The sequence below is a fragment of the Chelonoidis abingdonii genome, chromosome 1 (assembly GCF_003597395.2).
Source record: "Chelonoidis abingdonii isolate Lonesome George chromosome 1, CheloAbing_2.0, whole genome shotgun sequence".
Lineage (NCBI taxonomy): Eukaryota > Metazoa > Chordata > Testudines > Testudinidae > Chelonoidis > Chelonoidis abingdonii.
In genome coordinates, this window is record NC_133769.1 from 338772459 (window position 1) to 338789099 (window position 16641).

The 16641-nt window shown below is 40.3% G+C and overlaps 1 protein-coding gene across 5 annotated transcripts in view; it reads right to left on the reverse strand.

Moving 5' to 3' along the window:
* The window catches only part of GRIA4 (glutamate ionotropic receptor AMPA type subunit 4), a 308075-nt gene that overhangs the window by 20701 nt on the left and 270733 nt on the right, over positions 1-16641 (reverse strand). The gene's annotated exons all lie outside the window — the stretch shown is intronic.

The window sequence follows — 16641 nt, forward strand, 5'->3', positions numbered from 1 at the left end:
TTAAATCTATCAAGGCATTTATCCTGCATTCATCATCTTTTTGGAGGCTTAACAGCTGTTTAGGATGCACTACCTCATATCTTTGTTAATGATCACATAATGAGGTTTTAAATAATGAATTGATATGTGTCACAAGGCCTAAAGCTAGACAGCTAAATCAATATTTAATCATGTATATTATTAATAAGAGTTTAAATAATGCTCCACATGTTTATACTTTACCTACATGCTGGGTTTCCTAGGGTGTGGGGAGCACAGACAATGCTACCTCCCTTTAAGGGGTGCAGCATATTTCCCCCTAGACATCCAACCAGATCTGCCGGCTGATGTGGTGAGGGCAGGGAGCCATGACTCCATTTAATGTTGAGGCACCATTCACACCCACAGGGCAGGATCCATGATCTCCTGAGCACAGGGACTGCAATTCTGGCCACCCTTACATGGACTATACAAGAAGTATATGTATGTGGGCGGGGTGAGTAGGAGATGCTTCATACTACCTTCCTCTTCCTCTATGCCGCTGTGAAAAGATTAGCAGGAATCTATCCCTAAATAATAGATCCTGACCACACTCATGGAAGGAAGGTAAATGTTATTATCCCCATGTACAAATGGTGAAGTTGAGGAAGCACCACTTCCCCCTCCCGTTGCTTGTCCCTGTTGAAATCCCTCTGTGAAGGCTGTGCAGGGACTGGAAGGGGACTTCCTCTGTCCATGGCATCTTCCCATCACTAACTCTGAAGGTCTTCAGTGTGGACATTGACTTACCTGCTATCTCTCTCACTGATGTGGAACCGTGCGAGGAAGGTCTGGGAGAAGCAGCAAGTAGGAGATTCTTTGGCAGCAGGGCTCCTTAGGACTCCTGCTGCCAAGTGTCATAGAACATATCAGTAGGGAATGAAGCTGGACAGGATCTCCAAAGAGATTACTGTGATTCCATGGATCTCAGGGGGATCCCATCTGAGTTTGATGGTGGAACCCTCTGCTCAGTAGGAAAAGGGCACCTGTGCTCCAGAGTTGAAGGAACAGATTAGAAACACAGTGAGTGCAAACTCATGGAGTTTTCCACCTCACACAGGGTCAGATACATTCCTATTTATTGGGTAAATTCCCATTTTAGAACATCTCCCTTTGTCTTTTATTGCCTGGAAATGACTTTTCATATGAGCCGCTATTGGAAACCAGACAGATATTTGCTGGTTAACTATGAAATTTTGGAAACTATTTCTAAACAGATGTGACCTGCTCCTCTTTTTATTGTAGTTAATTTATATTAGATTGTCAATGCAGATAATGTAATTGCTTGCCTTCCCTTGAAACTGAAAAGGGAGAAATATAAGCTGCACTAGGAGTGATAGCAGTCTGTTCTTTGTGGATAAAACCTTCAAGGGGAATTTAGCAGCCAGTCTGACAAATGTAATTTTATATGAGCACTCTAATTATGGGTCATGATCTAGAGGGAGAGGATAAATAGCAAGGTTGGATTGAAATTGTTCATTTGTCCCTTTTGTTCTGGGAAGCAATTGCTTCTAAACCAGAAATATTTACTATGGGTTTCTAATTAAGCTTTTAGAGACAAAGCTAGTGCTTTTAGACTGCTCATTACATTCATAGCATGCCAGAGCTTCCATTAACTTCAATGGGAGTTTTACCTGAGTGAGGACTGCAGGATTGAGGCCAAGAGGGAAGCTGATCCCAGCAGCCTTGTTTCCTTGATACTGAACCATACTCTCTGTTTTGAAAAAGTTTTAACATATAAGGCTTAAGCCTACTGCCATTGAAGTCAATGGTGAAAATTCCCACTCATTTCAATGGCAGCAGGAACAGGGTCTAACACAGCACCAGAGTGTGCAAACCTCAGTCATGCTGCTCAGCACTTAAAAGAGTAGTGCCAATGACAGTGCTACTGAATGCCAGGGCAGCAGAGCCTGGGCCTTATTAAATAGGTGTGGTAGGGACATTGAGCTGCCTTTCAGGTGCAGCCCTAATTAAGGCCCCAGTTTGGCAATGCACTTGAACAAGAGCCTACCTTTAAGCCTGTGACTTCAATGGAGCTGCTTGTGTGCTTAGCATCAGCCCCTTGCTTAAGTACGTTGCTGACTCAAGGCCTAAATGCAGATGAATCATGCATATTATTTAAATGAGATTTACTTGGCACCACTACAGACATAATAGTTCAGCTGCTATTTTGTAGTTTCTAAAAAGTAATTTTATGGTCTTCAACATAAACCATATTACATGTCCACAGTATTCTGTCTGGGCTAAGAACTCAGTCACTGCCTATTCAAGTAAGTGGAGACTTTTCATTTACTTCAGTTATGACTTATAAAAAGCCTTAAATCCTGAAGTCATTAAGCAATTCTTACTGTGTCCTTATTCAAGCAAAGATCTCTCATTGACTTCAGAGAAAATTTTTCCTAAAAACAGAGCAAAAATTTAACAACTTTATAATAAGGATTTTGCCATTAGTACTACAAGTTTCAGAAGATTGTTCAGGTCAATGTTCATATAACTTAGATCTTTCTTCTGGCTATTCAAGGTCACTATTATAATCTGTATATAAAAAAACTAGACACATTTGTTTTTTTAAAAGACACAAGAATTAAACCTCTTTTTTAGTTCCAGTCTGGAAGGGGGACATTATTCTCATTTACCAAGTATTCTACTTTTATCCCGAAAAGTATTTAAGGTTAGTGAGGAAAAGTTTCCCATAATCTTTTAGAGTAGCTGCAGCTGCTTGATAGAAGTCCTAAAAATCCCCAAACAGCCCCTCCCCCACAAATACAAAAACCCCACCCATTCATGAGAGGGTTATTTAGCAGGGTTATTAGCCATATCCATAGACAGTTTCACAGCACAATAGAAAAATGGAAATAAAAAGGATGGAGAAGTAAATGAGAATTTAAGATGCAATCATTGTTCTGAAATTAAGCTCTATTGTTTCTAATTCTAACATATCGTATTCCTCGTTACATCCAGTAGGCCATGTAAAAACAGGTTAGTTTCACACTGCTCTTTCTATTGCTTTGTTATCAGGGACAACTCAAAATATGTAAATAAACTGCTGCTTTCTTCCCAGTGAAACATACACAGAGATTCTATGCTCAGACTGCAGTATCTGGGGCACAAATGTCATTGTGAAGCAGAAATTTCTCAACAGGTTCGATGGTGATTACTTTGAATTGAAAATATATTTGAGCCTGGAGGGCTAGATTACATCACTCTTACTCATGCTAAGTAGTTCTTCACTTAGGAGAAGTTCTACAGAACATGAGTACAAGTGGCAAAATTGCAATCCAAAATATGGACAAATCTAAAATCCTCCCTCAGGCAAAACTTCCATTGAAAACTCCCAATGAAGAATGTGAGACTTTTGCATGAGTAAGGATTAAATAGGAAAAATAGAATAAGTACTTAGTGATTTGGCCCGTAATACTTACTATTACTCTGTATAATTATTAAAATCTTCATAAGCATTTTATTAATAAAGGAAAAACAGAATCCTTGGACACAATAGTCAAATCAGTTTAGCTCAGTCTGTCTCCTTGTATATTGCAACTGTTTCCAATCTATCCCTGGTTCATTATTCTTTGAGTGCATGTACAGTGTTTTCAATGTATGGATCTTGGGTACTGTTAAAGCAGCGGTACACACAGGGTATAGAGTTACAGCATGGAAATCCTGGAGAGATTTGTTAAAATCATTACGTCTCCTCATGCAGGAAGAGCACAGAAACAATAGCAAGCACAGCTTCAATTTCTACTTGCTGCCACATTTTTTAAAGATCAATTTTTCAGTAATAATTTCCAAAAAAAACTTCCCAGATGGTTTGGGCTATTAGTTCACTGTATTTACTAGTGCCATTTGGAGGTATGTATTTGACAGTTAACAAAAAGTAGAACTGCGCAGACAGAGAACAATGCAGGTTGTCTACCAGGCTTATGCAACTGCACCGTTCTTTGCAAAAAATAAATACAAGTCTGGAAAGGAATAACTTGTCTTCCAGTTAAAAGAATCATTATATAAGTCTATAAAGTTCACTAGAATCAGTGGAAAGATTTTCATTGACTTCACTGGGTTTTGGATCATGGCAGTAGTTAACAAGAGGAAATTTACACTGGACATCACTCAATAAAGTAGCAGTAGTCATCCTGGGTGGAATTCTGCCTTCATTTGAACTCGAGCATCTCTCATGGCTTACCTGGGGTTTCACAGGTGCAAATGATGGTAGAATTTTGCCCTGATATTGTTCTCCAGTAGTAGTGACCAAACAGTGGACCCAGAAGTACACTGACTTGCTGAAAACACTTTAAGATAGTATTGCTAAACTATAGCATTATTTTATAGCTCAGCATTTTAGAGCCATTTAAATACTCTGGTATATTTTAGAGCATTTGAAGGATAAAAATATTAGTGTATCAAAGCGGTTTCCCTGAGGCCTCCTGAGTTTGCGTCCTTGTTGGGAGACATTGAGAAAGGTGGTTGACAGAAGATGGGGGAGCCAGGTGGCTCCTCTTCTAGCATTGTCAGAGACTGAGCTTATTGACTAACATCGTTGAGGGAATTGGACATCTGTGAAAACAGCACAGAAAAGTGCCTTCCAATATGCACTGTTGCTCACTTCGCAAAGCAACAAAAGAACTCTTACTTGGAATTTAAAGCCAACTCACCTAGAAATTGGTCTGAACCCCAGATCCACACACCCCTGCACAGCCGGGGACCATCAGAAATCCAGACCTGGATTCTGATCCTATCTTTACAGTGGGCTAAACCAGAATCCCAGATCCAAAACCATTCCCAGAAGTTGGGGTGTTTGAAATCTGGATATGAAGCTGAATTTTGTGTCTGGAGCCTGTCACTACTTTCAACTGCTCAGATTAGTCATACAAATCTAGGGAGTTAGTGAACCAGTGTATTCACTCCAGACTTGAATGACCAACAGTACATCTGATATTTCAGTTTGCATTACTGATAAAGGTAAAATGAAAGGTACTTTCCTTCTTCTTAGTTCAGATAAATCTAGACTAAGAGCAGGCTCATGATCAATAGGATAAGAAACATGTTTTCGGAAGAGGTTATATAAATAGATCCATGTCCAGGTATAACTGGGTCAAAGAGTAGGACTGGATTCTCTGGTTCCTAAGTCCACCTTGCATGGCATGAGGTGGCAGATCCCCAGCTGGTGGGAACTGTCAGCTCTCCAGTGAAGTCAATGGTGTGATAACAAATTACAACAGATAAGAATCTGGCCTGAGCAGCACAAAAGTGAATTTAAAGCCGTGGAGGATTCCACTTGTGGAAGAGGAGCTACCTGTTGGCATAGCTATTTCCTGTCCCAGCTCCTCATCACTCATGGCATATTAGGAGGGCAGTTCTGGGGATGGTGTGGGTGGAGAAGGGATGTGATGCAGCTGAGCTCAGGGACCTTATGCTAGTGGTTCAAGTTAGAGCTGTCCCCTTACCACTGTAACTCACACCAGGGCCAGAGGGCTCAGGATCAGAAAGTCACAGCTGGTTCCTGGACACCCTCTCACTACATTCCAGCTCTGCTTGGATGCAGTCGAGATTCTGCCACAGAGATATTTTGTAAAATACATGTAGATACATGTTTATAGTCTATTCACATCAGTTTTTTAAATTATTTATCATACAGAATAATTTAAATCACATCTGATCCTGCAAAAAGTAAAAATGTGTCTGTTTTTTTTTAGCTACCTATTTTAATGATGTTTTGGAAAGTGCTGATATTAGATTCTAATACCAGTACAATCTGCATGTGTTTGACAATTCATCAAAACAAATGGAGCGCAAATTGTATGAAAGTAGTTGGATATGTTTAATAAATTAGGAAAGAAGTAAGCATTCCTTTAGTAAGAAAGATCTATCCAAGGTATATCTGATATTTTTTCTCAGAAGTCTTGAAGGATCCACAGTGGAAATAATAAAAAAAAAAATATCTAAAGGCAGGATGCACATTTAAAAGGAAAACAATCTGGTCACTTCAAAGGTCTAAGGACAAACTTTCTAAAATGCAGCCTCTAATTTTGCATGTGCAATCACTTGCAGGAGCAATTCTTCATGTACTGCTATTTACACATACAAAATATTTACACACCCCAATTATGTGCAAATACTATAATTTTAAAACACAAGTGACAGACATGAACAGATTGCACATGTAATTGAAAATTCAAGTAAATTTACAGTCTGGCTTTGAGACCCCTTTGAAAATTTGGCCCATAGTTTATATTAAATAAAGAATTATTAGCTTAAGTTGGACTAGACTCCATAATAAGATTACAATTGAGCAATTCGGTTGGTATTTATAGGGTAACACTTTTCTTCAGCAAAAGGAAATGAAGGTCTGATTCTGTTCTCACTTATCTTTGATTCTGGTCTAACTACACTGACTTCAGGGGAGTTAGTCCTGATTTACATTGAGGTAAATGAGAGCAGAATCAGGCCTTATGGCCCCAGTTCAGCAAAGCACTTTAACACATACTTAATTATCAGAGGGGTAGCTGTGTTGGTCTGTATCCACAGAAACAACGAGGAGGCCAGTGGCACCCTAAAGACGAACAGATTTATTTGGGCATGGGTAAAAAAACCCATTTCTTCAGATGCCCATGAAAGCTTATGCCCAAATAAATCTGTTAGTCTTTAAAATGCCACCGGACACTTAATTATGAGCATACGAGTAATCCCACCTCTACTCAGGAAAGATCTTAGACATGTAACTACTCTTAAATCTCAATGAAGGGATAGAAGTTAATGGGATTTAAATATGGGGCCCTTACACCAGATAGTTAAAGATATTTAGGTGCCTAAAGATGCAGATACTTCTAGTTCCAACAAATAATGGGAAAAAGGCACTTACATACTTTTGAAAACCCTACTAGGTGCCTATCTGCATCTTTAAGTGCCTAAATATCTTTGACAATCTAGTCCTATATTCTCAAACCTTAAAAACTTGAAAGTTTTCTAGGATACGTTCTATATATAATCAGCAGAAAGCACCATTTTTACAATTAAAGATATTGTTTACCCATTTAAATATGATAGAAAGAGAGAGTGTTTGGGGGATACTAGTAGTGTGATACTGACTGTTTTCTATACTGTAATTACAAACCAATATAATTTATATTTGACATTCTTCAATATAATACTTTGGACTTCTATCACTTCTTCCATCTGAAAATCCTAAAACACTTTACAAACATTAAGAAAGAAGTGTCACAATATCCTCATAACCTGGGTAAGGATTATTACCCCCATTTTACAGATTGGGAATCCAAATCACACTTCAATATTTTCAAACTTGGGTGCCTAAAATTAGAGATCTTGCTCCACAGTTAACCACTTACACAAGAGGGCTGATTTTCAGAGGTACTAATCATTGATAATTCCCATGGAACCCCTCCCCCAAGCATCCAACTCGCTTAATTGAACTGGATCTTATAAATAAACATGAGGCAAATTTTGTCTTCAAACATGTGGCATTTCCTTGGGGATCAAAGAATTCCACATGGGTGTCCACATGGGTGTCAAAGGGAAGAAATGGTTTAATAATAATAATAACCTGACAAAACTGTGTGTGTTTAACACAAATGAAATGATGAAGTAATAGGGGCAGATCCAGTGGCTATAAGACAACAGAAACCAGCTGAGGCTCTGCTTACTATTATTTAAAATATTTATACAAATTCCAACCTATTTCTTTTTTTGGGGTGGGGGGAGGGGGAGTGTCTCCAACCACTGTAATCACTTCCTGGTATTAAACAAATACTTTAATATAGACAGATATAACAGCTGACCTGGGCAAGCAAGAAAGTAGAATCAGCCTATCAGCGTCCCTCTGTGCTTTCCACAAAGCTTAGTTATAAACATGGGGCTCTCAGACAATCATGTGGGATTATATTATTCTTTATATTCACTCAGTGCAAATTTTAATATAGAAACAGAAAACCAGTTTCCCTGAGTCAAGAGCTGTTTTTGCCTGCGCTAACAGCCACCTAATCCTGCTCCCGTACATAGCAATAGAATTTTTCAAAGTGGGAATTTTTCTATTGATTCCAAGGTGCAGGATTGTGCTGATAAGTAGCAGCAGTCCAAAGCCTGAAACTGATAATAGATATTCCAGCAAAGACTGGGAGTGGGAGTCCCAAAGTGCTCAGCAGTGGTATAACTGTAGCCCATGTGTGGGAGTTTTATTACTGAGTTCTTGCAGTGTAGAGTTAAACCCCTGCCGACAGCTTTGAAAATTCCATCTTGGTAGTGTGAGGAGTCTGAGGATTCCCACACTTTAATTCAGTGAAACTTTTTCAAAATCAATTATTAAACTAATGTTTAAGAACTCACTTAAAATGTAATGTTTTAAAATGGACACCCCTCATTCAAGGTATTTAATATCTAGCCTGATTCTTCTTTCACCTCTGATGTGGCCAGTTCAAAGCTCCCTATTCTGTTTAAACCCTGCATAGGGGCTGCAAAGGCACTTCAAGTATTTGCCTCAGCTTCCCCTGTGTACCACATTAAGGGGCATGGTGCTGGTCCAACATAGGCCTGTGCAGAAGGCCAAGCGGGGAGCAAGCTAGGGGAGAGGCCACAAGCTATATTTAGACATGGTCCCGTAGCCCTGACATCTTGTTCAATTGGTGCAGAGGGACTGCAGCTACTCTTCCAGTCGACATACTGGATTAATAACTATAGAGTATGTGTGGGATGGATGGACTGCATAATAGTCTCCTGGCTTAGAGAAGTGGATTTCAGCTGTTCACCTCCTTTGCACTGCACTTGCCTAAAGACTCATTACTCTGGCTTTCCACGGGCAGATTTCACCCTTACACAGGTGTAAATTGGGGGGAACTCTATTAAAATGGATTGTGGTTCCTTTTACTGGTAAAAATCATGTGGGAGCATAGTCGGGCCCAGCAATTGCTTAAATATCAGCATGGTCATGTTTTACACTAACTTTATCCAGGAGTAAATGGCTATGTAAGATGAAGGGCACGGGAGAATCAAATCCAGGGTTCCTGCCTGGAATGCATATGATCTTAACTTCACACGACACAGGAAGTAAGGGTCATAGATGAGAAGGGGAGAATTAGCAGAAGGAGAGAGGGGATAATAATAAGTTCAGTGGTGCAGTAACTCAGGCAGCCATGTGCACATCTTGGTGATCCTGTTGCTTTTTTCCTCTTTTAATTGATATGACATTTGGGGGATGGGGATGTTTTTTCCGGCAGGATGTATTTTTTTCTGTTTTGTGGTGTTTTTTTGCAGCTGTTCAGAGGTTTGTAAAGTTAATATAAGCCCCAGGGTCATGCATTAATGGGAAGTGAGACAGTCAAACATGCATGGTAAACGCACAGTGTCAGATGGCTCTGCACCATGTCACCATCACGTGTGTTGTGTGCATTGTATCATAAACCAATAATCAATGTAACATAAATGCTGCTCAGTTAATGTGCCACGTCATCGAGCTTTAAAAATTATTATTATAGTAACTTCACTATAGAATCTAAGCACTGAGAGTCCATAGCTATGCAAAAATCCCACAGATCTTTTACAGTACACAGACCAAAGTTACTACAATCCCACTTCACTTCTGAGGGACGGAAAAGGACATGTGCATTGGCCCTTGTTGTTCTTTTCAGTTGTGCAGTACAACTGTTGCTAGCAAATTATATTTTCTTCATGAATAAGGACATTTCGATTTGTGCCACCATTGAAGCCAATGGAGCTCTGCTAGTTTACCCCAGTGAGAATCTAGCTCCAGCATGGAGTAATGAGATGCTCTTTCACTAACCTCTTCTGTTATTCCAAAATTTAGGGCAGTTGTGAGACAGATACTGGTAGTGTTGTTAAGCAACACAGCTCCACATCAAAGAAAAAGCCAATTGCCTCATTGAGAAAACAGTGAGCTAAGGTGTAGTTCAAGAATAAAAATAAACAGCAAGTAGTGTGATGGTTAGGAAGACCTAGACACCAGCTGGCATTACATTTGCACTGCTGTAGGATATTAAAGAGTTGCTGTTACTGCTGCTGCAGTTGCAATGGCAGCTGGAAATTCTGGAAAAGAGGAATTTGGTAACAGTGCAGTAAGGTGCTGTTTTGATGTTCTTCTAAGGGTTAGCTCATCGAGAGTAATGCTTGTTCCTGTCACCTGCAAATCACTGTCACCCAAGAAAAAGCCAAACACCCGCTCATTGCAGTGCAATATTACTTTGACATACAAAATGTGGAACTGTTACTACTGTTCTGATCTCCACTCTTCTTTACTTAAAGACAGGCCTCTACCATCAACCCTCTCCTTTCCTCTCTTTGTTATGCTTCATTTAGCTCAAAGAGAAGGAAGAAGGCCAACTCCTGCCCACTTCATCTGCTACAACATCACTTTGCATGTGTAGGCTAAGGCCCACAATAATAGTGAATCCACACCTGATGTTCCCATAGTCACAAGAAGAGACAGGACATAACCTGCATGCAATGGTCTCTCATTAAGTAAAAGTGATCTTTGCTGGGCCAACTATGTTTCTGTCACAAAAGAGTGAGTGAAGGTAGAGGCCTTCACCATTCATTTAAAACTCATACACCCACCATCAGCCTCTGAGGCTGAGCAAGTTATTGTTGCGAACAGTGAGAGCAATGTTTTTTAAACCAACAGTACTGTGATCGATATCCTACTTACTGATAACACCCCTACATCTTTGGCTGCTACTACTGTCTGCTAACCACATCACTCCACTGCCATTTAGACAAATTTGGCTTTCAGCAATATGACTACAGGTGACAAAATAGAAGTAACTTGTACTCCAACATGTGTTGTATCTCAGCTAGTGAATTAAATGCCCCAATACCAACCCTGTGGATGAAATGAGACAATCACTCTGCTCTCAGATTGAACACACACCAATAACTGGTATTTTGTGAGTCATTGTAGTTGTTCTTCTGAGGACTCTGACTATCCTGAATTGAGGATGAGGCTACAAAGGAAGATTCTACCTTGCATACATTGCAGTCCCTTACTGAAAAGGAATAAGCTGTGCACTTGTGCTGCTTAAAAAAAAGCATTCTTCCCTCACTATCTCTTCCTGGCCTCAGTAGGATTTGATATAGCAATAATGGATTATCCTGTGCCCATCTGAGAACGTCATATTACTTTCCAAAATGTCTTCTGAAGCCAAGGGAATGTTGGGCACAAAGACAGTTTGTAAGGGCAATTGGGATATCAGACACGGGTGGCAGCTGCTTTGGCAGCTTTCTATTTTTGACTCCATTCAACATTGCCCAGCAATGGAGGGACTAAGACTGAAGATTTTACAGATTCTACCCACTAGAGAAGTCTTTCACACATTGTTTCTATGCCAATCCAGCCCCAGACTGAACTATGCATTCTGATATAGGAATTCTGCTACTTCCTGGAACCGCTCAAAACTTGTTGCCAGCTGCTGATATGAATTAGGGGAAAGAAAACATCAGACTGGACTCATTTCACAAGTCCAGCTTTTGAATTCCTAAATTGCTGATTGACAAGTGTATGGTATCAAATGTTTAACATGGCAGAAATATGACAGATCCAAGATCCTAATGGCTACCATAAAAAAGAGCCTCTGGCATTTTTGAAAGTGATCTTTCCAAGATTTATGTACATTTATGCACATTGTCCTGCTGGAGACATGGTGAAATCTGGCCCTGTTGTAAATGGGTATGACTTCCACTGATGTCACTGGAATACCTCCCACTTACATCAGGTTGAATTTGGCCCTCTGTGGATAAGGAATTGGCTGAAGACTAAAATGAGCCATCCTTCATCTGCAATGCTCTTGTCATAGAATCATAGATTAGGGTTGGAAGAGACCTCAGGAGGTCATCTAGTCCAACCCCCTACTCAAAGCAGGACCAACACCAACTAAATCATCCCAGCCAGGGCTTTGTCAAGCTGGGCCTTAAAAACATCTAAGGATGGAGTTTCCACTACCTCCCTAGGTAATTCATTCCAGTGCTTCACCACCCTCCTAGTGAAAAAGTGTTTCCTATTATCCAACCTAGACCTCCCCCACTGCAACTTGAGACCATTGCTCTTTGTTCTGTCATCTGCCACCACTGAGAACAGCCTAGCTCCATCCTTTTTGGAACCCCCCTTCATGTAGTTGAAGTCTGCTATCAAATCCTCACTCACTCTTCTCTTCTGAAGACTAAACAAGCCCAGTTCCCTCAGCCTCTCCTCATAAGTCATGTGCTCCAGGGCACTGATCATTTTCATTGCCCTCTGCTGGACTGTCTCCAATTTTTCTGCATCCTTTCTGTAGTGGGGGGCCCAAAACTGGACGCAATACTCTAGATGTGGCCTCACCACTGACGAACAGAGGGGAATAATCACTTCCCTTGATCTGCTGGCAATGCTCCTACTAATGCAGCCCAATATGCCATTGGCCTTCTTGACAACAAGGGTGCACTGTTGACTCACATCCAGTTTCTCATCCATTGTAATCCCCAGGTTCTTTTCTGCACAACTGCTCCTTAGCCAGTTGGTCCCCAGCCAGTTATCTCATCATAGAAGGCAATCAGGATGGTCAGGCATGACTGGCCCGTGGTGAATCCAGGTTGGCTGTTCCTGATCACCTTCCTCTCCATCAAGTGCTTTAAAATGATTTCCTTAAGGACCTATTCCATGATTTTTCCAGGGACTGAGGTGAGGCTGACTGGTCTGTAGTTCCCTGGATTCTCCTTCTTCACTTTTTTAAAGATGGGCACTATATTTGCCTTTTTCCAATCATCTGAGACCTTCCCAGATTGCCACAAGTTTTCAAAGATAATGGCCAATGGCTCTGCAATCACATCAGCCATTTCCCTCAGCACTCTCGGATGCATTAGATCTGAACCCATGGACTTGTGCATGTCCAGTTTTTCTAAACAGTCCTTAACCTGTTCTTTCACCACTGAGGGCTGCTCACCTCTTCCCCATATTGTCTTGCCCAGGACAGCAGTGTGAGAGTAGACCTCGTCTGTGAAGACCGAGGCAAAAAAAGCAGTGAATACTTCAGCTTTTTCCACATCATTTGTCACTAGGTTGCCTCCCCCATTCATTAAGGGTCCCACAATTTCCCTGACCTTTTTCTTGTTGCTAACATACCTGTAGAAACCCTTCTTGTTACCCTTCACATCCCTTGATAGCTGCAACTCCAGTTGTGTTTTGGCCTTCCTGACTACACCCCTGCATGCTTGAGCAATATTTTTATACTCCTCCCTAGTCATCTGTCCAAGTTTCCACTTCTTGTAAGCTTCCTTTTTGTGTTTAAGCTCACCAAAGATTTCAAGCCAAGCTGGTCACCTGCCATATTTGCTATTCTTTCTGCACATTGGTATAGTTTGTTTCTGCGCCCTCAATAAGGTTTTTAAAAAGGCTTCTTTGTCCTGTTGGTATGTTCCCTGTGAGATGTCCAGCCAAACCTTTCCTTCCTCTCTTCCTTCCTAGTGGCGGTGCCCAGTGATAGCAGTTTGATAGTTTGTCCTGTCTATCAGCTACATTACAGTCTCCTGGGTTTCAGGATGTTTACAATGAAATACAGAATACAAATTAATTTATCAGAACCTTTCTCTGACAAACACCAAGAGGCTTTTCATGGCAGAACCATACAGGAGAACTACAGAGGAGAAAAATGCAACAAATCAAGATAATATTTTGTGCCAGTAGGTCCATGGCTGGAAGAGGTGAATAATAATATATCTGATTAAACTAAGCTGTTTTCCTACTTGTGGAATGCTTTTGCAGTCTCCTGAAATGTATATGCCATTCAAAATTATGTGACAAACATCTTCTGAATTTTATCAATCTGTGGATTGGCTCAGAATACTGAAAATTTCAACTGTGTTTCTTAATTGTGGTTGATCAGTTAAATCACCCGGTATTGTTTCTGTTCTAACTGGATGAGGGCAAAATCACTCGTGGAATGAAAGCTTGAGTATCCAAATTTAGATTTGCATTTCCACAGAGGCATATTCTTGAAACTTTGAAATGTATTTACTATGAACATTTGGGCCAGTACAACTCAGCCACACAAAAGGGAAACAACAATAGCTGAACTGAATTCATTAAAAATAATTGAGCCAATATTTATGAAAAAATGGCTTCCCTTATTTCATGAGATGTAATGCCTGGGAACAATTAATATCTCTGTTGCCTGATTCTTTCTTGTTATTTATGTACCATACTGGGTAGTTAATACTTCCCTAAATACTAGATTTAGTGCATTTTTCAGTACATTCAACATGTTGTATATTAATTTGCATATATTAGCACTTTTCTCATCTCTTTGTCAACTGGACACTGGTTGGGTGTTAGTTATGTTACGTATAAGTCTCTCTCTCATTTTTTTCGTTATTTGCATAACACAGGCTTCCTTTTAGGTGGAAAAACATATTTGTAACATGAGTTGCTATGATAATTAGCATTTTGATGTGAACATCAACATACTTGGTCTTTTTCAGGCTAAGGAGAAAGTGATCTCCAGAACTGAAGACTCATCATTGATCATGCCCTTGTCATACAAACCTAGGGCCTGCCAGCTTGAGAGTCCAAGCTGATCTTAAGTGCCAGAGGTGGTCTCCAAGCCAAATCATAAAAACTCTACAGATTAAGTCCAACACCAGGAATTCCTCCCAGAAATGAAATGGGAATCTGTGTCATCTGTGGCGTACATGTGTAATATGCTTCATATACAAAACACTGCTAAGTAAATGGAAGCAAAGGCACTCTGCCTTAGCTAGAATTTCTGAGTGGTCTTCAAGGGTAAACCTGTGTAGAGTGCACTGCACTAATCTAGTTAGGAGGTGACAATGACATGGATAATCATGGCAAGGTCCACAATGAGAGGAAAAGCTGCAGCCTGCTTGCCAAGTGAAGCTGAAAAAGTGAACTATTGGCACCACTGCTACCTGTATACCCAGAAACCACCAATGATCTAGCAGAACTCCTAGATTGTAAACTTTAGACACATAGCATACTTCTTAGTTAAGCCTTCTCTGGCTGTTTCTGATCAGGATTACCTTTGTCTTTTCTGAACTGAGTATCAGCCAACTAGCTCTTATCTAAGCTCCAATCTCACCCAGACATTGGGAAAGATGAATGACTGAACCAGATTAAACAAATGTAAACTAAGTATCATCCACATTCTAATGGCAATGCAACCCAAGCAGTTTAATTCTCTCTTTATTGATCAGGTGCAGTGATAAAAGAACTCCACACTTTGCAGCCATGGGACAAAAGACCAATTGCCTGCTACCATTCCTCTGAGTCCTGTGAATTCATTTATGGCTGTCAGGTCCAAGATGTGTTAACACTTCATGGCCAACTGCATTAAAAGCAACTGATACAACTAAAGAATTCTCATGGAAATGTGATCTTTATCCATTGTCAGAAGGAGACCATCAACTAACGAACGTATGCAGTTGATATACCATACCCAGGCCTAAAACTAGATCAAAAAGGGTCAAGGAAATTTGAGCTCTCTGGGTATTGCCAGTTGCTTTATCACACTCTCTCAGTAACACTCCTTAACAAGGAGGATTAGAGAGGAGGCAATAACTGGTAAGATCATCAACAACCAGAAATAGTTTCTTAAACTAAGTTCTTTAAGGCCATTTTATTATATGTAGGTACAGTGCTTAGCACAATGGGCCCTGTTCCGTGGTTGGAACCTCTAGATGCTACCACAATGAAAATAATAATATAGGATAACGTGAAGACTGAATGAAGTGCTGAGTTTTGTGTTGTCTAATGACAGATCAATACTATAAAAATGAAACAAATACAGCTATGTCATATAAAGCCTAATTTGGTCAGCACCAAAACCATGAATTAGTTGGAAGAATTTCTATGGCTTTCTTTCAGGAGTTGATGACGAAGGTCTGATAGACTGAAATGAGTGCAAATTTTGCCAGCAACCAGAGTGAGAATATCAGTCCACAGTCCACTCGCCAATGCTCTGATAATTAAAATGACCTGAAGCCAGCTGAATATCAAACATCAGGTGAAATTATTAGACAAGGGCAATCCAATCCCCCCAGCAGCCACCCACATAATGTTGTCACTATCAGTGGAGCTATGTACAGAACAGCAAATGCTACAATAACCATGTCAGCCAAGCTAAGTGCAGACAAGTGAGCACAGCAGTATTAATGATTGCAATCCTCTGAACATACGCAGCCAGGTATCACAGGAAGCAAGCCATGGAAGTTATTAATTGAACTCTATCATGGATGTAGGGATCTTGTAATTGGTGATACACTGAACACATTCCCCTTGTGGCTAGCAAAATCAAACAGGAAGGTATTGGGGCCATTGCTGATTGAGATTGCTGCTAATGGCTTTCTAAGGAAGGCAGGGTGCCAGCTTCTCTCATTAGGTGGTTATGCCTGTGTTCAAGAAACCATTGCTTAGACTTTAAATTCTAGCTATATGCTTGTGCTCTTTTTAAGCAACGGTATTTGAGAAAGTTGTAGTGGGGTTAATTTTGGCACCAGATCTAGCCATCAGATAGACTTTTCATGTTTAAAGCCCTGCACACATTAAGTAACTAATCATCACAAAATCCCTTTGAGGTTGGGGAGCAAACGTAATTACCGTGCCTCAATTTACAG